This window comes from Rhinoderma darwinii, chromosome 1, assembly GCF_050947455.1.
Source record: "Rhinoderma darwinii isolate aRhiDar2 chromosome 1, aRhiDar2.hap1, whole genome shotgun sequence".
Classification (NCBI taxonomy): Eukaryota; Metazoa; Chordata; class Amphibia; order Anura; family Rhinodermatidae; genus Rhinoderma; species Rhinoderma darwinii.
This window is the reverse complement of record NC_134687.1, coordinates 581601867-581624965: the sequence shown is the minus strand read 5'-3', so window position 1 is coordinate 581624965 and position 23099 is coordinate 581601867.

Sequence of the window (23099 nt, the reverse complement as noted above, 5' to 3'; positions counted from 1 at the left end):
CATCGACGAAAAAATTTAAAAGTTATGGCTCTCACAACATCGCGACAGAAAAAATACATTCTCTTTCCAAAAGTAATTTTTTTTTTAAACTCGTTTTATTGAAAAATTTAACAAAGTTTAACACAAGTCAAATTCAAAATAGTGAATGGACCACAATGTCCTATAACTTTGTAACAAAGCACTCGCAGGTGCTAAAAACATAAGTGCCATATTTTCACGTAATGCCAGCATTATCTTGCGAACCGATACACCATATTTGTGAAGCGTAACCATCTGAGCGTTCATTAATAAGAACAGTACAAGTGTTTAATTGTATGCGAGAGGCCCGGGACATCCACTGTCACCCTTTCCAACCGCGATTATCTCCCTCCCCCCCAGCGCACTCCTTGCTTGCCCCAGTTCTCTGGAGGAGTAATTAGTATCTGGTGCTTCACACAACAGGTCCCACATTTTGTGGAATTCGTCAGATAAGTTTCTGTGTTTGTAGATGATGCGTTCGTACGATACTGTCGAATTTACCATATTTTTCCACACTGTAACTTTCGGGGGTCGTCTATCCATCCATCTCATTGATATACCTTTGCGAGCTAGAAATAGTGTCTCCTGTATGAAAATTCTGGTGTAATGTGGCCACTGGTCTTCCTCCATTATGCCAAACAAACATATTTCTGGAGAGCTGGTGATCGGGAATGGTAGCATCCGATTTAGGACTTCAACCACCTCCGCCCAGTATTTCTTGATACGAGGACACGTCCACACCATATGCCAAAAATCTGCAGGAGCGTGTGGGCATTTAGGACAGGAAGGTTCCGCTATGCAATGCATTTTAAACAGTCGTATAGGCGTTAAATAGGCTTGATTTATATAGTATAACTGAATGAGCTTGTTATTAGCCGCCGGTGACACATGTAAGTGAGACTGCAGTAAATCATCAATTTTCTCTTCAGTTAGCGATGGTATCAGTTGGACCCATTTAGAGATAGTTGGTATGGGTGCCGCTGAAGCCTTTTTATCCAAGAGGTGAGCGATCAGTCCCTTAGGACCCTGAGATCTGATCACCCCGATGAGGGGATATGAGGAGATGGGCTGACGAGGTGCCGGAAACTGTGTGGAAAGGAGATATTTGAAGAAGTGCTGCCTTGGAGTGCGAAATCTTTCCTGCATCTGTTCAAAGGATATGAAGGTATCATCTTCATAGATATCGTTGAGCACCTGTATGCCCGCAGCTGTCCAGTATGCTGCATCCGGGTAGGTGTGTAAGGCTTTCAAGTCCATATTGTGCCATAATGGAGTCTCCTTCGGTATTGTGAGGGTACCTGAAATTTCCACCGCCGCTTTCCACACTCCTCTTGCTAATCGACAAATGGGTAGTAAAGGTGTCCCTAGGTTCCCACGATGGAACAATACAGGCCATAGTATTTCATGCGCGGAGTATTCCAGAAAAATCCCTTCAGTTCCAGACGGTCGGTTTGCTTGTGTCCAGGGGCCCAAATATTTGAGTTGGCCAGCTAAGTAGTATAGGTAGATATCTGGAAGAGAAATTCCAGCCATCTCTTTTGGGCGTTGTAATTTTTGTAAGGCCAATTTAGATCTAGAGCGGCCCCATATGAAGGATATGATTAATGAGTCCAATTGTTTGAAAAAGGACTTTGGTATAGGATTACATACATGTTGTAGGACATACAGGCTCTTTGGTAGTACCACCATTTTAATCAAATTAATACGGCCCATGACTGATAAGGGAAGGGCCGCCCACACCTTGAATTTTTCTCTAAAGATTGCCAGAAGCGGGTGGACATTGAGTGGAAGTGAGCGCGATGCGTTCCTGGCGATATGCAGTCCCAGATATTTGAAGTGATCCACTACTACCAGACCTTCCATCGTGGAGCCCACCGGTTGAGATTCGATTTGATGAAGAAACATTACTGACGACTTTGACCAATTTATGCGCAATCCAGAATAGTCTCCAAATGTATTAATTAGGCTCATTGCCCTTGGAAGGGAGGATTGCACCCTTGAGATGAAGAGCATGATGTTGTCTGCGTATAAGGCAATTCGATCCTCCTGTGTCACGTGATGGATACCTTGTAGCTCTGTGTCCGATCAGAGAAGTATCGCCAATGGTTCCATTGCCATGGCAAAGAGTAGTGGCGATAGAGGGCATCCCTGCCTTGTTCCACGGCCGAGCTCAAATGAAGTCGATGTCAGGCCATTCAGTGCCACGGTAGCTTTCGGATGGTTATATATTAGTTGTATCCAAGACACAAAGGCCGGTCCAAAGCCAAAGCATGTGAGAACGCTAGAGAGATAGGGCCATTCCACTGAGTCGAAGGCCTTAGCTGCATCTAGGGAAGCCAGGGCCCAATCATTGCTGTTCCGTTCCGCTATTTGTGCCACCGCATGTACTCTCCTCAGGTTGTCTGAGGTGCTCCTTCCCGGTATGAATCCCGATTGGTCAGGATGGATGAGCTCAGCTATGATCAAGTTCAGCCTGTTCGCGAACACTTTCGTCAATAATTTATAATCAGTGTTGAGCAAGGATATAGACCTGTATGACCCGCAGTCTAATGGTGACTTGTCCGGTTTCAGAAGTACAATTATGGTAGCGTCATAGAATGAAGCCGGTAGCATTCCCTTTTCAAATGACGTATTCAAGACTTCAAGTAGCTGAGGCAAGAGTTGTTCCTGGTATTTGATGTACACTTCAAGCGGTATGCCATCCGGGCCAGATGCTTTGCCCTTCGCCATTGAGGATAATGCTTCTGTCAATTCCTGGAGTGTTAGAGGGGCATCCATAGACTCCCTTTGTATGTCTGTCATTTTGGGTATATTTATTTCCGACAGATAGTCCCTGATGTTCTGAGGGGACACCTGCAATGTCGGGCTATAGAGGTCCTTGTAGAAGTCCGTAAAGCAGTTGAGGATTTGCACATTATCATGAAGCATGTTCCCGCCAGTAGTTTTAATACGTAATATGGCAGGAGAGGCAGAGTTGCAGTGTATGAGATGTGCCAAGAGACTACTGGATTGATTGCCTTGCTCGAAATATCTCTGCTTAGAAAAGAAGATGCGACGTTTAGTCTTTTCGTGGAGAAGATTTACGTATTCTCTGCCCTTCCGTAGCCAGTGTTGTTGAGTGCTTGGGGAGGGATCTGCAATGAATGCGGCCTCCAAGTTGGTGCATTCGCTCTCCAGCAGCTGTTCCATCTTGGAAGATTGTCGTTTGTGATAGGAAATTGATGACTGCAAACATCCACGAAGGTATGCCTTCAGGGCATCCCAGAGGGCCGAGTGATTATCAAAGGGAAGATTAACCGCAAAGAACATTTCAAGTTGGTCAGGTACTCGATCTTGCGCGCCGAATACTGTAAGCCAGAATGGGTGTATCTTCCTGGGACCTCTGTTCACGTGTGGGCGGAGGGTAAGCTTAACCAGCATAGGTGAGTGGTCCGACATTGCACGGGGTAAGTGTGAAATAAGTTCCATCATGCTATATACTTTGGGATTACCACACATATGATCAATCCGAGACAGTGTATTTCTCCCAGGTGTAAAGCAGGTAAACTCTTGTTTATCCAGGTATCTCTGTCTCCACATATCCAGCCAGCCCATCTCTCTCAAAAACACAGCCAAGGGAGTAATTACAGGTGGATTTCCCGGTACCGCTCCAGAATTAAACTTGTCAATAGACGGGTCCAGCAAATAGATTGAAATCTCCCATGCACAACACTCCGGCCATGGGAAACTGTGAGGCAAACTTTGCCGCTTCATAAAGTACCGACATGGGGGCCGGCGGTGGAAGATAAAGTCCAATCAGAACAAAGGGATGACCTTCTATCCAGGCATGTATGAATATCCATCTGCCGTCTGTATCCTTTAGTACCACGTCCAGTTCCCATCTAAGTGATTTATGAATTAAAATGGAAACCCCTCTGGAATAGGAACTATAAGTGGAGTGGGCCGACCATTGTATCCACGAGCAATTCAGGCAATGAACAGTGGAAGGAATTAGGTGTGTTTCCTGAAGACATATTAATTGTGGCCCGTGGTTGGAAAATGTTAGATTCCTTTTATGGGAGTCTCCCAGGCCTCTCACATTTACAGACAAAATATTCAAAGTCATGGCACTTATTTCCTTACATATCAATACAATGCAATTTTCTGGGTAAACAGCTGGTGCAAAGAACAAGACACCAGTACTAACAGTTTGTAACCAAAGCTTTCAGGGCTATTAAGTTACGTTATATCACAGGTGTGATATTGTGGGTAAATGGGGGATCACCTATATACCTTATAGCTGATATAGGTGAACAAGTTATAAAAATAACAGAAGAAAAACCAGCATTATGTTTCCTCATGTGTGAATTGTTTTAACCGCTATTACATGTATCAAAGCATGCCATGAGCCACGCACTGCCGCTCAATATCTATCCCTGCCAGGGGCCCGCAACAGGTTCTATTGATTCTACACCTATGCAGTTTTCCCGCTATTTCCTTCTAATCATATACCTGAGAAATGCACAATATAACATTCATGAAAGAAATAACCCTATTACAAAAAGGATCAACCGCAGGGTTCTCTCTCCAATCCACCCTGCCAAGCGAAATCTGCGTCCACAGTAGAAGTAGAATATATGGTGAGGCCACTAGCAGCAGGATGAATATTATGTCAAAAACACATTATCTATACGTTGCATACTCATCTGAAAGTCCCATACGATATTCCGAAAGTGCAGGCAATGTGGACATGGCATACATATAGAACAGTCCCGATGATTCAAATGTTAGCGACGGGGCGAGCGACCAACAGAACTCAGCCATTCATCTGCCTCAGCCGGATCAGTGAAGAAGATAGTTTTCTCTTGATGGACGACTCTCAATCTTGCTTGGAACGCCATTGAGTAAGATATTTGTAGGTCCCTAAGTCTCCTCTTGACTTGCACGAAGGAAGCCCTCATTTTCTGTAATGCAGCTGAAAAATCTGGAAAGAGCAGTATGGTGGCATTCTGAAAACGAATCTCTCCATGTTTGCGCGCAGCTTGTAAAATGGCATCTCGATCTTTGCTGCTGAGTAGACGAGCTATCATGGGTCTCGGAGGAGCTCCAGGGGGTGGTGGTCTGCCCGGCACGAGGTGCGCTCTTCATCCTCATTTCCCTTCCATACAAAGAACAGATCATCTATATAACGTTTATACAATAAAATATTATTTTTAAAAGGATGTTCCCCATAAATGTATTGTCAATGCAACCCTCTTCTCCCACTCTTCACACACTGATAGCAACACCGCAGAAGAAATGCCTCCCGATCTGACCCCCTTAGACTTTTATCTTTGGGGTCATCTGAAGGCAATTGTCTATGCTGTGAAGATACGAGATGTGCAGCAACTGAAACTACGGATACTGGAAGCCTGTGCTAGCATTTCTTCTGCGGTGTTGCTATCAGTGTGTGAAGAGTGGGAGAAGAGTATTTAAACTAGGGCTGAGGAGGGAGGTCAATGTAGAAAAAAAAGGGGTAGCCAGGTTAGAGAGGGGTCAGACTATATTGGTGGGGGGAGAAACAGAATGTGGGGAGAGGACTAGACAACAAGATAAGGAGATCCTTTCGTTACAAAACATCAGTGTAAATAAAAAGGCCCGATTAATGTCAAATCACATTTCTGATAATAAAAGTGAAAAACTGACAGGCAAGTTAAAGTGTATGTTCACAAATGCCAGAAGTCTAGCAAGCAAAATAGGGGAGCTGGAGGCCTTGATACTGGAAGAAAATATAGATATAGTTGGTGTTGCTGAAACATGGCTGGACTCTTCACATGACTGGGCTGTAAATCTACAGGGTTTTACACTTTTTCGGAAAGACAGGACAAATAGGAAAGGTGGTGGTGTATGTCTGTATGTGAGAAGTGATATGAAGGCGAGTGTGAAAGAGACAATAGTGGGTGAATACTGTGAGGAGGTTGAAACCTTGTGGGTGGAACTAGAAAGGGAGGTAAACACTGAAAAAATTACTTTTGGTGTAATCTATAGACCCCCCAATATAACTGAGGAGATGGAAGGTCAGATATATAAACAGATGGAGCAGGCTGCACAGGCGGGTACTGTAGTGATAATGGGAGATTTTAATTTCCGGGATATTAATTGGTGTCATGGTTCGGCTTCAACTGCAAAGGGGAGACATTTCCTCAACCTGTTGCAGGAAAATTTTATGGGCCAGTTTGTGGAAGACCCGACTAGAGGTGAAGCTCTGTTGGATCTGGTCATTTCTAATAATGCAGATCTTGTTGGGAATGTCAATGTTCGTGAAAACCTCGGTAACAGTGATCATAATATAGTTACATTTTACCTATACTGTAAAAAACAAACGCAGGCTGGGAGGGCAAAAACATTTAATTTTAAGAAAGCCAATTTCCCCAGGATGAGGGCGGCAATTCAGGATATAGACTGGGAAGAACTAATGTCAAATAATGGAACAAATGATAAATGGGAGATTTTCAAATCTACTTTGAGTTATTATAGTGCAAAATGTATTCCTATAGGTAACAAGTATAAACGACTCAAATTAAACCCCACATGGCTTACACCTTCTGTGAAAGGGGCAATACATGACAAAAAAAAGGGCATTTAAAAAATACAAATCTGAGGGTACAGCTGTAGCCTTTGTAAAATATAAAGAGCTTAATAAAATCTGTAAAAATGTAATAAAATTAGCAAAAATACAAAATGAAAGGCAGGTGGCCAAGGATAGTAAAACAAATCCTAAAAAATTCTTCAAGCATATAAATGCAAAAAAGCCCAGGTCTGAACATGTAGGATCCCTAGATAGTGGTAATGGGGAGTTGATCACAGGGGATCAAGAGAAGGCAGAGTTACTAAATGGGTTCTTTAGCTCTGTATATACAACTGAAGAAGGAGCAGCTGATGTAGCCGGTGCCAGTGCTGTTAATATATCAGTTGATATACTGAATTGGATGAATGTAGAGATGGTCCAAGCTATATTAAATAAAATAAATGTGCACAAGGCCCCGGGACCAGATGGGTTACACCCTAGAATTCTTAAAGAGCTTAGTTCAGTTATTTCTGTCCCCCTTTTCATAATATTCAGAGAATCTCTAGTGACTGGTATAGTGCCAAGGGACTGGCGCAGCGCAAATGTGGTGCCTATTTTCAAAAAGGGCTCTAGGTCTTCCCCAGGTAATTATAGACCAGTAAGCTTAACATCCATCGTGGGGAAAATGTTTGAGGGGCTATTGAGGGACTATATACAGGATTATGTGACAATAAATAGCATTATAAGTGACAGCCAGCACGGTTTTACTAAGGACAGAAGTTGTCAAACTAACCTAATCTGTTTTTATGAAGAGGTGAGCAGAAGTCTAGACAGAAGGGCCGCTGTGGATTTAGTGTTTTTGGACTTTGCAAAGGCATTTGACACTGTCCCCCATAGACGCCTAATGGGTAAATTAAGGACTATAGGTTTAGAAAATATAGTTTGTAATTGGATTGAGAATTGGCTCAAGGACCGTATCCAGAGAGTTGTGGTCAATGATTCCTACTCTGAATGGTCCCCGGTAATAAGTGGTGTACCCCAGGGTTCAGTACTGGGACCACTATTATTCAACTTATTTATTAATGATATAGAGGAAGGGATTAATAGCACTATTTCTATTTTTGCAGATGACACCAAGCTATGTAATATAGTTCAGTCTATGGAAGATGTTCATGAATTGCAGGCAGATTTAAACAAACTAAGTGTTTGGGCGTCCACTTGGCAGATGAAGTTTAATGTAGATAAATGTAAAGTTATGCATCTGGGTACCAACAACCTGCATGCATCATATGTCCTAGGGGGAGCTACACTGGCGGATTCACTTGTTGAGAAGGATCTGGGTGTACTTGTAAATCATAAACTCAATAACAGCATGCAATGTCAATCAGCTGCTTCAAAGGCCAGCAGGATATTGTGGTGTATTAAAAGAGGCATGGACTCGCGGGACAGGGATGTAATATTACCACTTTACAAAGCATTAGTGAGGCCCCATCTAGAATATGCAGTCCAGTTCTGGGCTCCAGTTCATAGAAAGGATGCCCTGGAGTTGGAAAAAATACAAAGAAGAGCAACGAAGCTAATTAGGGGCATGGAGAATCTAAGTTATGAGGAAAGATTGAAAGAATTAAACCTATTTAGCCTTGAAAAAAGACGACTAAGGGGGGACATGATTAACTTATATAAATATATTAATGGCGCATACAAAAAATATGGTGAAATCCTGTTCCTTGTAATACCCCCTCAAAAAACAAGGGGGCACTCCCTCCGTCTGGAGAAAAAAAGGTTCAAGCTGCAGAGGCAACAAGGCTTCTTTACATTGAGAACGGTGAATTTATGGAATAGTCTACCGCAGGAGCCGTCACAGCAGGGACAGTAGATGGCTTTAAAAAAGGGTTAGATAATTTCCTAGAACAAAAAAATATTAGCTCCTATGTGTAGAAATTTTTCCTTCCCTTTTCCCTTCCCTTGGTTGAACTTGATGGACATGTGTCTTTTTTCAGCCGTACTAACTATGTAACTATGTAAGAGGGTTGCATTGACAATCCAACACAATGGGCAGCACTTTGAACACATTTTATAAGTGGTCAGAAACTTGTAAATAACTCTTGAAAGAATAAAGTAACGTTAAAACCAAGCACACCATTGTGTTTCTTGTGAAATTCTCGATAAGTTTGATGTGTCACATGACCCTCTTCCCATTGAAAAAACTAAAGTTGGATACAGAATGGCCGACATCAAAATGGCCGCCATGGTCAACACCCAGCTTGAAAAGTTTCCCCCCTCCCATATACTAATGTGCCACAAACAGGAAGTTAATATCACCAACCATTCCCATTTTATTTAGGTGTATCCATATAAATGGCCCACCCTGTAGATCAAAATCCAGAGCATTAACCGGTCAATGACTGCTCCATGGTTTCCTTCACTGCAATTGACATCAGCACCAAAATCAGTTAATGCGTATAACGTACAAACGTGAGTGCCACACTTTCCGTTGCCCACCCCGGTAATGGAGGGGGGGCCCAGATATCTTGGCTGTATGGGGCCCAGAAATTCCTGCTGGTGGCCCTTGCATATCGGAACACAGCAATAAATAACCAAATAAATATATACAATTTTTTCCTGATTCTTCAGCCATTTGCCTAAATTGAATGTGTTCCTTTATTTTAGATTTAATTGCAGATGATATATATGATAATTACAATTAAACCTAGTAATATTGTTTGCAATTTACTAGGCTAATAAATGTGGCACAGTGCACTTGGCAAAGCTCTATGTTCATTATGCCTGGACTTTCTTAGCTTGAGGCGTACTTTGGCACATTACGCCAGGACTGTATGTTCTCTGCAGGTCAAAAGAAAAAACTATTAGATTGATAATGAGAAACATTTTCATGCAAAGCAGTTCAGTGATACATGTGACTATACGCCTCACGGCAGTGATGTTTGCCATAACTGACGCACATGAATATAAAGGAAAGGTGTGGTCATCCAGCAGTCCAGGTGCAGATGCTGGGAGTTCTTTCAAATGTGTCTCCAGGCGATATCATGTCCTAATGAAGGTCTGGATAAAGTAGATATGTCAATATAATTTGATTTTTAAATATTGTTTGTTCCTCATCATGTTCTATATTTCCGTAACCAATGAAAGACAAACTCCTTCAGGAAAACAATATGTCCTCTGCAGGACCCACTTCTAAACTGCCCATATTAAAAATAAGAAAACTAGGGACGACTTAGTAGGACTAGAATTTGCATCTACTTGACATTGGATCTCATGAAAGAACATGAACAAATATTCAGATAAACCAACCATGATCACACCAGGCGGTCTGGATACGATACCAAGTTTGTAATCTCAGCCTGCTTTTTGCTGCCATAATCCCTCCTGCTACCAAACACCACTATCTATCTTTTAAGACAGTCCTACGGGCCTATTTTTCTTGATACCAAGGTAGAAGATATGTCCAAAAGATAGAACTGAAAGGTAGCCGGTCCCGCCACTTGGATTGAGGAACAGTATAGAGCGTCTTCTTCCATTCTACTAAAATCCCTGGTTTCTAGACTACAACAGAATTTTGTTACCCTGAGAGAGCAAAGGCGACTGAACTGCTGTAGGCCACCTGATGGAATCGTTTTGAAAACGTTCCAAGACCATGAGGAAGGATCCCCTTGATAATTGCTTCCCGCTTTGTATAAGACGGACTGCAATAGTTCGGCTTCCACTTTTGAATTTGCCTATCCTCATGAGTACTCATCACAATCACCTTGTCAGGCCCTCTTTTGAGCTGTTTTTCCATGAAACCAGATTGATATGCATGCAGACAGATATGCACCGTGGATTACTGTCTAAGGCCATGTTAGCTGTGCTATGGGCAGTCTACCATTTTAGCTCCTCTTATGTTCCTACCCATCAATTCAGTACACAAGTTGGTGTAACGACCTTGACTAAGAATTTACATGGTGTGACACTGTACAAGGTTCATTATCCTTGGGCTGTTCTACTAAAGTTATATGTACATCAATGTAAACAACGAAACAGAATTCTCATGTTTTCAATAATTATACTTGTATACTTGTGGCCCATAAGTCGGATCCGATATTGTCACGGTCAGGCCTTAGGCAAGGAGTATAGACCCTCTGTGTCACTACTAGATTTGACTAGGGCTATACCGGAGATGGAGTCTAAGGAATTTTGCATTCTACACCAAAATGCCCCTCACAGGGTATGGACATTGAGTAGGAAATCTTCTGGTTGCGTCACTAGTGTAGTCTCTGATATCAACCGCTGACTAAACCGAAGCGTGGTCGTACAAATCCGAGGTCAGAACAGGCAGCGATCCCAAGGCAGAGTTAGGAAACAGTCCAGGTCATATCCAAAAAGGCTAACAACAGACACCTTCACAAATGAACACAAACCTTGTTGTCCAGGCAAGATGTAACAGTTCTGGGCAGGTTTTAATAATAATAATAATAATAATAATAATAATAATAATAATAAGTTATTAGTCACATGCTGACATAGGCCTGTCCTGATAGGAGGGCGCTATGAAGAGGCTGGCAGCGATGAAACACGGAGAAGAATGTTGGCTACACAAGTCTGTGTTATAAATATTATATGTAGTTTAAGTGGATTCTGGAGTCACTGTATGTCCTACATATTTTGCACACAAGCGTACCCATTTGTACGCTGCATATTGCATCTGTACCTTTACATATTTTGTAAACGATTGTGTCCATATATTTCCTTTAAATTTGGACACTTATACAAATGACTTGTATTGTTAATTGCAATGTTCTTCTTTCTGTGTACTTTGGTACAGTCTTGTTGTATACCTCTTTAACCCCTTAATGACCATCCTATTTTAGACGTTAATGACCAAGACATTTTTTACGTTTTTCCATCGTCTCATTCAAAGAGCTATACACTTTTTATTTTTGTGTCGACATAGCTGTATAAGGTCTTGTCTTTTGCGGGACAAGTTGTAATTTTTAATGGCACCATTTTGGGGTATATAGAATTTATTGATTAACTTTTATTAACTTTTTTTTTGGGGGGAATAGAAAAAAAACAGCAATTTTGCCACACTTTTTTGCGTCCTAAATTTACGCCGTTTACCGTGTGATATAAATAACACAATAACTTTCTTCAGTGGGTTGTTGCGATTGCAACGATACCAAATTTGTATAGATTTTGTATGTTTTACTACTTTTACACAGTGAAAACACTTTTTTTTCAAATTTATTTGTTTTTGTGTCTCCATATTTGAAGAGCCGTAACGTTTTTATTTTTATTTTCATTTTTTCGTGGATGCAATTGTAGGAGGGCTTTTTTTTTTGCGGGACGACTTGTAGTTTTTATCGGTAACATTTTGGAGTAGATGCGACTTTTTGATCACTTTTTATCACATTTTTTTAAGGCTGGATTAAAAGTTTATAGTTGGGGTTGTTACGGACGCGGCGATACCAAATATGTGCAACTTTTTAATTTTATTTTGTTTGTTAATAATAAAGCAGTTTTTTTCACTTTTTTACTAGTCCCACTAGGGGACTTCACTATGCGATCCTCCGATCGCATTTATAATACACAGCAATACTTCTGTATTGCAGTGTATTATGCCTGTCCGTGTAAAACGGACAGGCATCTGCTAGGTCATGCCTCCGGCATAACCTAGCAGGCATTCACTATAGGCAGACCTGGGGGCCTTTATTAGGCCCCCGGCTGCCATCGGAGACACAGACACTCGGCGATCTTATCAGCTAAAAAAAAGCACTACACTTGTAGGGTATGTTCACACAGCGTTTATTGTAAGGCAAAAAAAAAATCTGCCTCAAAATTCCTTCAGGAAGTGACAGCGTTGTGTGACTTTTTTTGTGTTTTTTCTTAAGCCGTTGAGGCGAACGCAAACGAGCGACGCAGGAATTTACTGCCTCCTATTACAGCCCCCCACTCACAGTAATGACCATCGGCCCCCCACTTACAGTAAAATGACCATCAGCCCCCCGCTCACAGTAAAATGACCATCAGCCCCCCACGCACAGTAAAATGACCAGCCCCTTGTAGGCAGTGCCACACAGCCCCCTTGTAGGCAGTGCCACACAGCCCCCTTGTAGGTAGCACCATACAGCCCCCTTGCAGATAGCGCCACACAGCCCCCTCGTAGATAGCGCCACACAGCCCCCTTGTAGATAGCGCCACACAGCCCCCTGTAGAGAGCGCCACAGAGCCCCCTGTAGGGAGCGCCACACAGCCCCCTGTAGGGAGCGCCACACAGCCCCCTGGTAGGGAGTACCATACAGCCCCCTGGTAGGGAGCGCCACACAGCCCCCTGGTAGGGAGCGCCACACAGCCCCCTGGTTGGTAGTGCCACAGAGCCCCCTGGTTGGTAGTGCCACACAGCCCACAGCCACCTGGTTGGTAGTGCCACACAGCCCCCTTGTAGGTAGTGCCACACAGCCCCCTTGTAGATAGCAACCCCCTCCCCTACCTGTAGATAGCGCCACTGTTGCTCCCTGAAGGAGCGGAATCCCAGTGTGGCCGGGGAGCACTCCTTGATGTCTCTGTCCTATAGACGCAGGTACAATTACAGTGTAGGAGGGGGTGGCGCTGACGCCCCCTCTAAGTTGCGCCTGGGTCCCATGCCCCGCCTGCCTTCCCTAGCTACGCCCCTGGATAGATAGATAGATAGATAGATAGATAGATAATTGGTTGTCACCTTCTCATTTAGACTGGGTTCACACAACCTATTTTTAGGAAAATACGGCTACAATACGTCGGCAAATATCTGCCCATTCATTTGAATGGGTTTGCCGGCGTACTGTGCTGACGTCCAGTACTGTCAAACGACGACGCGTAAAATGACTGCCTCGTCAAAGAAGTGCAGGGCACTTCTTTGCAACGTCATTTGAGCCGTTTTTCATTGAAGTCAATGAAAAACAGCTCAAGATTACGGGCGTCAAAGACGCCTCGCATATTGCGAGGAGGAGCTTTTACGTCTGAAACGACGCAGCTGTTTTCTCCTGAAAACAGTCTTTCTTTTCAGACGTAAAAGGAAGCTAGCGTGTGAACATACCCTTAGTGTTATTTACGTCTAACTTTATACTTTTGGCCAAACTTGGAGCTCTACTTGTCCTAAAAGTTTAGTTAAGCTGCACATGGCACGCTGTTCTTTACTAGGCTGCAGCTGAAGCCTTTGCTGGTCGTGACAATGGAGCTGGCTGTGATGAGCCGCATAGAAGAAACATCTGTGAAGAGTAACTGATATCAGCATTACGCAATAAAAGCAACTAATAAGCAACTACTAAAGAGATTATAAACACCTTACAAAAATAAATGTTCTCATTAGTATACCTACTTATGCACAATGCCAACATAATACTGACATACTCAGTGCAATTTACAATACTTCTACTAGATGGCGCCATGGTGCTAGACATGAGATACCAAGTTTTGATCAATGTTTTACCCTAAAAATGTTTGTGTTCTGTTCTGGTTGTAACTTTATTACAAGCTGCACAGCTAATATTTACCATTGCAAATACGGTGTATATGTATAAGATTATAATCTAATCACATTTATATAAACATTCTTTAATAATTTCACTATGGTTTTACTCTGCTGTGAATTATGGAAACAATGGACGAGATTTATCAATGTTGTTGTAAGATGTTTAAATTTAGGAGTCCGCAAAAATGGCATAAATCTGAGCTTTACGCATGATTCTTTTTTTAAGAACTACTTTTTGAGTCCAAGGTCTTTGTATTTCAACTTCAGTTTCATCAATTAACCATGGTAAATGTATTAAAGGGTTTTTCCACGTTCTGACAACTGATGTCCTGTCATCAGTATATGATCGGTTCGTGTCCGTCACCCGGACCCGCACCGATCCGCCACTCCGGCTGCCTCCGGGCACCGGACAATATTGCCGGAAGCCGATGGCTCTGGTCAAAGAATAGCGGTCGACCTGCAGTGCTGCAGTTCTGCTGAACGGCTGCCATGCAGTGGTCGGAGCCATCTGCTTCAGGCTCCAACTACTGCATATCGTTCCAAACATCTGATGCACGGTCGCAGCCAAAGTGGCGGATCGGTGCGGGGTCCGGGTGTCGGACACGCACAGATCATATACTGATGACCTATCCGGTGTATAGGTCATCAGTTGTCAGAAAGTGCAAAACCCCTTTAAAGTGGCTGACTGCTTTAGAAAACTCATTTTCATATGTCCTATCAGGAAATTCTAAGTTAATAGGGTGTGCCGCCTGCTCAGGGTCCTTATTTTTTGGCCAGAGTGCAGAGCAGTTTCAAACAGCGTCCTTCTCTGGAGGACCCAGCACATCCGGGCATTACATGGACAGCGCATTGACTGTAAATGTAAACTGTGTAGTGCTTTATTTCCCCTGTAGTGGTGCTGCAGGGGAATTGAACACTTGTTGCTGGTTCCCCTCGCGGATTGCATCTGATAGTTGTAACTTTCAGTAGTAAGACGCCTAGAGATCAGCTGTCGCAGAACCCTTCTCTATAAAGGGATTGTGAAAAGTGGACAACCCCTTAAAGAGGTTTTCCACTTTGGAGAATTCCAACTAGAATGGTTCTTTAAAGTGGTTATCCCACCACATAAACTTATCACCTATTCACAGCGTTGATGTGGTGGAATAACCCCTTTAGCAATAAGTTGATCACAATATGTCCCCCTGGTTAGCCCCCCAGCATTCAGCTGTAATCTGTGGGGAAAAATGTCAATAAGTGTTAATTTTCCCTGCAGCACCACCACAGGGGAAATTAATCATTACACAGTGGCCATTAAAATCAATAGGCTGTCTGTGTACAGGTCCTCCAGAGTGAGAAACTATTCTGATTCTAGAACATAGTGATAGCAGCTTTTTTAATTAAGTGATTTATTAATTTGGTAAAGGTGTTATCCATGTTACCTTTTAAAATAAGCCATTGGTGAAACCAGCAGCAGGTGTTCAATTTTCCTGCAGTGCCCCCACAAGGGAAATAAAGTATTACATGATGCCTATTAAAACTAATGGAACGTCGGTATAATGCATGGACACGCCGTGTACTATAGAGAGAGATAAATGCTTTTTATTGTTTCTTTCTGCTCTGGCTAATAGATGGGAGTCCTGAAGAGGTGGCCCCCTCTATTAACCCTGAATGGGTTTTCTCAACTAGCCAATCCCTTTAACTACATTTGTGGGAATGAACACTTTGAGTCCCAAAGCAAAATAAAAATGTTCCTGACTTCCTGTGTAAGAGGAGCGCTAACTACAGTATCAGCCGCCAACTAGCGCCTGCATTGCCTCAACCAAAACTTGTCTTTAGTCCAGGATTAGGCTGTGTAGCGGTGCAGATCCAGAAAGTAATAGAAGAGGTGGCCTGGCACAAGCTCCAAATCATGATCTGGCATTAACACTTGGTAGGTTGGTTCGGCTCCAGGTCCTATAGCAGTGATATATCCTGTATCTGTGGTGGCTGTGCCACTGTATGTCTGATATATGGTAGACTGGAAATTTGGAAATATAGTAGCAGGAACTTAAAAGCTTACAGGAAGGAGAAATAAAGAAGTCTTAGTGGAAGCGTCTAATGGACAAGGCATCTTACCTCAGAAGGATGTGGAAGTCTGCCTGACGACAGGAAATATCTGTCTATACCATGAATGCTGTTCTATTATTGTATCCCTTTATCAGTACTAAGCAACATGGTAGATTTCATCAATGTCAGATGATGTCATATTGCAAATGGTATAGAATAATTTTTAATCACAGTAAACTCGGTTGTTTCAATAATAATGGGACATGAAAGTAAATGTCCACTTTTTAACACCATGCCGTTTTAGGTAAAAGAAATTCTGTGCTGATTCATTTCTTAACATAACTTTATAATGGTAACAAACCCATTTTTTGATACATTATATCCAGACATAGAAAAAAATAACATTCTGGCTACATGCAGCCACAACTAGGGGGAGATTACGGCATACTGTTTATACATTGAACTCAATAATAAAACTCTATGCAGTAAGCTCCTATGGCTTCTGTCACAGCTGTGTTGGGACTCCGTTCATGGGTTCCGTCGGACCTTTCTGTCAGGAGAACCCATGAACGGAAACCAAACTGAAACAAAGGGAACAATAGGTTTCCGTTCGCATCACCATTGATTTCCATGGTGACGGATCCGATGCAAATGGTTTCCGTTTGTCACTGTTGTTTTGACGGAATGAATAGCGCAGTCGACTGCCGTATTGATTCCGTAAAAACAACGGAACCCTTACACAACGGTGACAAACCATTTGCACCGAATCCGTCACCATTGAAATCAATGGTGATGCTAATGGAAATCTAAGGTTTCCGTTTGTTTCAGTTTGGATTCCGTTCGTGGGTTCCCCTGATGGAAAGGTCCGATAGAACCCATGAACAGAGTCCTGACGCAGATGTGAACGAAGCCATATACTTCTCACAGCTGAGGGGTAGCTTCAATGTCAAGGCAGCCTGGACTCCAGCCTGATGCATTTTACCTTTTTGTGGTGATGATGTATTTAGCTTAGTGAGGATTGCCTAGACTGAAAAATGTAGCAAATGCTCATCTATGAGAAGTGTTTGGGTTTTAAGTATTCGAATATAAGCTACAATATTTCCATTCACTAACAGCAAGCAAAAATCTTAAAAACTGTGTAGAATTAAAACATACCATATGTTATACTTTATATTATAACGTTGCAGAATTTTTATTATATAATGATTCAGCTAAACTTAGATAAAACACCTTTCATTTTAATTGCATAAGATGACTGCAAATACTACGCTATTAGTAGAACTTGAGGGTGCCCAAAGACCCATTTGCCACATGAGACACCAGTATTATAAATGGCACATGATAGGGGGCCCTTGTTAGAAATGTTGTATTTTAACCTAGGCTCTCAAGTTATGACTCTGGTGAGTAGCACGGTGGCTCCGTGGTTAGTAGTCCTGAGTTCAAATCTGACCAGGACAACATCTGCATGGAGTTTGTATGGTTGCCATTGTGGTTGCTCTTTATGACTGTGATTTTCTTCCAGTAACTTAGACTGCAGCCATCTGGAATTGTATCTATATAGCTTAACAAAATGCCTACTGATGAATATTCATTAGCTTCACATACACTGCTGAGCTGCACTGAATCTGATTGGTCACAGCCCTTATTGCAGCTCCAGCCTTTAGACTCATTCAGACACAAGCCAACCATTGAGACTTATTCACTTCAAAGAGAAAGTTATGGAAAAATGTCAGAAATAGACACTAAAAAAGTTAAATATATAATTCATCTGAATGTTTACGACGGGATATATAGATTAAACTAATACTTATTAAACCCCACAAGTTGGTGACAGGAACACTATGGAGGGGTTGTCCAGAATTAGGCTAGGCCAGTTCACACAGAGTTTTTTGGTGCTGATATTGACGTGGAAACCACATCAGAATTAGCGGCAAAAAGTTATCAAATTTCCCTCCATTGATTTCAATATCACCCCATTGATAAAATGTACTGTGGCAGTAGTTTCTTATGGTGGTGGTGCCTGCAAATAAAAGTGCTTGGCAAAGAATGCCGTCTTCACATACCCTTAGAAAAAAAGTGTCTGCTTTTTGTCCAGAAACAGTGGCAATTTTTTACATTGTCTGTGTCTAGTATTGCAGATCATGTTCTTAAATCTGAATGAATTGTACCTGCAATATCAGACACAGCCCAAGAGTGGCGCCGTTTTTCTGGAAAAAAAACCAGACCCTTTTTCTAATCCTGAGCAACCCCTTTATATCCTGGACTCTGAAAATCTACTGCATATCACATTTATAAGTTTATTGCTATATATTTTTTGTCTTCTGTAAAATAATACAGTCGCATATGACTGTGTAATAAAACTGATCTGCCCTCAATGAGTAAGGGGCTTTATGAAGAAGAATGTTTGGAATTGTGCTTTGAGCAACACAAAATCCTGCTGCTTCACTGTTTAAAGTCATATAACAGAGTCAGTGAAGCTGAAATGTCGTGAAAGCTGAGCTCAAGGTCTATCTGACATGCTTGGAGCTTAAATGTGGCAGAGAAGAAAATCCAAATACTGTGTTGCGCAAATATCTGTATTTTGTGAGGAGCACTTAAAGTATTACATTAGCTACAGGAATTGGAAATATCAACCAACATTAATATTGAAGCACAAAATAATTTTTTGACGGGAAGGGTAATTCCAATACACAGCTTCTTCCATGGATACTTATTCTTGGGCATTTCTATTAACTATTTTTGTTAAATAATTTGTTAAAGAATATTTCCCCCTAAAATAAATAAGCACCAATAATATAAAGCAGAGCGACGACCAATATGGCTGCCATTACAGCTTCCACTGCTGATTTGACAATTCAAGGATTAATATTTATTGGGTATTGATTTCTTAAAGTGGAAATGCCTTTGAAAACTTTAGGACCCTAATTTATAAACCAGGGCGGGATGACTTCAAAAAGCATCTCTCATTTTGGAGGGTCCTGAATGTCCAGATCACTCCATGACATTACTGTTGTCGAGCCACTTGTTTCCCTTCTCTAACAGCTCATTGCCAATACAGCATTGAGCCAAGTAGTCATTTGGGACATATAGCACAGTAGTGATCCTAGGGGTGCAACAATTTTTGTGGACAGTCAGTCTTTACTCAGCCCATTATGTCTGTCTAAAACTATAAGTATTATTATATTTGTTTTGCATTAATCAGTAGTACATGTGAACATATGAAACTTTGTAATATATCTTACTAGGGAAGAGTGGCATCTTCCCCACCTTTAAGCAGCCTGTAGTCACCCTTTCCTTACAGGTTTTCTGTAAATACTCAGAGACATCCTCAGTCACCAAAATATCCATCCAGTGTAAAACAATAATCAATATATTACATTTCTCACCACAGATGTGGATCCTCTGCGCTACAATATTTTTTTTAGCGCTCTCTAGACAGCGGTGCAGTGTCTGAGAAATATCCCCGTTCTTTACCTTTAACCTCCGCAAGGAGGTATGGACTTTTATGATTGGATTCCAAAGGTCGCAGTCCCCAGAATAGCCACGAATTGGTGGCAGGAGCACTCTAATTGCAGTAGCGTAGTCAGGAACGGAGCCAAGGGTTATTACTAGGGAAGTGGGCAGGGATGTGAAAAGCCAATGGATGAGACGAGAGGGAACAACAGGTACCAAGTGAAGAAATCCAACGGCCGAGGTCAGTTTCAAAGTCAAGTTCAAGTTCAGGTACAATACATATGAAAGAGCAAGTACTAGAAAATAACTTAATCAGCAGGCAACGTGGTAAGACTGGAGTCCCCTTTAAAAAGTATGCCAGACAAGCAACCTGACCCGGCCAACGACTGAATGAATGTCCACCATCAGGTACCCATCCCTGGAATGGGGAGAGGTGAGTAAAATAATAGAAGGGAGCTGAAGTTTATCACTTAGAGTTACAGAGACATTTCAGCTACAGACAGTACATTAGTAAGTGACTAATATTATTGCAGATAAATCATCTGCACAACTTTTTTAAAGACCAGATAATCTCAGATTATTTTTAATTGCTTTTTTTTGGGAGGGGAATGAATAAATAAACTGCATTTCTGACATTGTCTTTTAGGTTTTTTTGTTTTTTTTTACAGCGTTCACTGTGCGTTATAAATAACGTGGTAACTTTATAGATAACTTTATAGTGACATTCAGACATGGGACGTAAAGGTTCACGTGATACCAATTACATCAACTTTCTTCTTATTTTTTATTTTTTCATAATAAAACATTTTCTAAGATAAATGTTTTTTTTGTTTTATTTTTGTATTGGATTTATATTTTATTTTTCTGTACATTTTATCTAACTTTTTTAAAATTTTCTTTAGTCCCACTAGCTGACTTGAACATGCGATCCTTTGATTGCTTAAATACAGTAATACACTTCACTACTTCTGCATTGCAGTGTATTATGCCTGTTAGTCTTATACTGACAGGCAGCCTATCAGGCCCTGTCTCAGGCAGTGCCTAATAGGCTCAGGTACATGGCGGACCTGGAGGACTTGGTATGGCCTCCGACTGCTATGGCATCCCACCGCAACGTGGCTTACACAAGCTGTTGGGATGGGATTAAATCGCAGCATCTAAGGGGTTGAACGCCCGGGATCAAAGCTTTCTCCGATCCCAGCCATTGCAGAAAGGTGTCAGCTGTATGTTACAGCTGATACCCACTGCTGGTGGCCCGGGCACAACTCCATTTACAGCACTGTGTGGAAAATATATTTGGCTACTGCTTTAAATGTACGCCACAATGCGGCAGTTTAAGGGAATGCATCCCCATATTTTATATTAATTTAAAATTTTATAGTGAAACATATTATTTTCACGAATGACGTTTTTTTCTGATTATATATTTTGTATTTTATTTTCCCTGAAATTATTATGAGAGCAGCTACCCTGAGATGTAACAACAACAGTTCCAGAAATTGTCTTTACAGCAAGCACCTGGACATAAGAAAACAACCTATTGAATTTTATGGTGAAAATGTTGTGGGCATGCTCTGTGACATGAGTAAAGAGGAGGAGGAAGGAGAATCTGAGCTCACCTATTGTCAATGATGTGATCCTGTGTTATCTGTTTGGTTTGGACAGTTGGAATCAGGAGATGCATATAGAAATCTCTCCCCTGACTTGAATATCGTTTGGAACTACTTTACTTAAACCTTATTATTCCATGTGTCCCTAGGCTTGCCAACTATTGATCCTTTTTTGTTTTTGCTGCGGAATGTGTCTCTTTTTCTCATTTGAATAAAAATGCCACTGGAAACAGCAAATAAAAGTAAGAAATAAAGCTGTATATACGTCATAAAGACAGCATTTCTGTAATAAATAGATGTCATGACATTCAGACAGTGCAGATGGGGACTACTTGGCCTTACATACACCATATTACTTTATTTACTCCCCTGTGCAGAATGGAATCTGTTTATATTCTCTATAAGCTCTGTATTTTATAATCACCCAGAATCACAGCTGAGTGCAACCACGGTAACAAAATATTAATGCAACATGTGTGAGTCAAGCAGATATTTGGAAAGGGTCATATAAGGTATAGGCAATGCTATTTTCTGAAATATTGCCAAGTCTGTGCTGGAATCTTTGATTTACACTGGGATAAAGGAAAATCTTCACAAATCAGGATGCAGCCTATAGGCAAATGGGTATGAATGCTACATGTCTGAAATACAGATTCTATTTTCTTTTTGGAAAAGGTTTAAAGGATCTTGATATCAGACAGAAAATACACAATATGATATTAATCAAATGCATGCTAGAGAAGTCTGTATGAGATTCAAGGTGACATTTCAGAGAGGGGCCTCAATGGGAGTGTGAAAAATAAAAACAGATTTCAACAACATATTGCTACTTTTCAAAGCCGCTGGAAAACAGGCGCGTATATAAATGTTCTCAATAAAAATGATGACAAAATTAAAAGGCAATTAATGATATCTGGACACTCTTATAGAATCCCACAATGTAGAGTTTATTATTAAAATTATGTAAATTCAAAAAAAGCTAAATACAAAAGCATAGAAAGTAACACAGCCTATGTCCACCTATTGCACCGTGTACATATAGACTAAATCGACATAAAACTTTGAGTTACATTGTAAATTCATTGCATTACTTATCTTGAACTGATTCTCACAGTCCTAAGCTGCATTTATAATTCTGCAGGCTTCAGAGCTGAATTCAAGCTTGAGAAAGGTTCCAGATTAGGAACCGAAACGTATATATACATGTATATATGTTTTTTTTTTATTATTTCAATTGAATTACTGCTATAATTGATATGTTTATAAATGTGAAGTTCTTAGCACAATATATATATATATATATATTTAGCATACTGAATAATAATCAGGAATATACTATGTAGGTACTGTATATATATATGTATAAGCAGGGCTGGCAAAAGCACCTGGCGAACCCGGGAAAGTGCCATGGCCCACTGCCCTTGGGGGGCCCATTCGGCCACCAGGTGCTTAATGCTGCACTCATGGCTTTTCCTACTGGAGCGGGAACCCTGACCCGTTGCCGACACTCTGGCCGGAGATTCCTCTCCTAGAGGGAGCCCTTGACATACCTGTCCATATATGGGCAGTGATATCAGGGGCTCCTCCTGGACCGAAATCTCCGACCTGAGCATTGCTTATGCTCTGGACAGGGATTCCGCTCCTGGAAAACTCCTGACATCACTATCCTTATATGGACAATGAGTTCAGGGGTTCCTCCAGAAGATAAATCCCTGGCCAGAGCGTCGGCAACGCTCTGGCTGGGGATTCCACTCCTAGAGGGAGCCCCTGTCTAGGAGTGGAATCTCCCCCAGAGCATTGCTGGCGCTCTAACCGGAGAATCTGCTCCTAGAGGATTCCCCTGACGTCCCTGTCCATATATGGACAAGGTTGTCAGGGGCTCCCCCAGGACCGAAATCCCTGGCCAAAGCATTGCCGACGATCTTGCCGGGGATTCCGCTCCTGGGGAAGCCCCTGACCA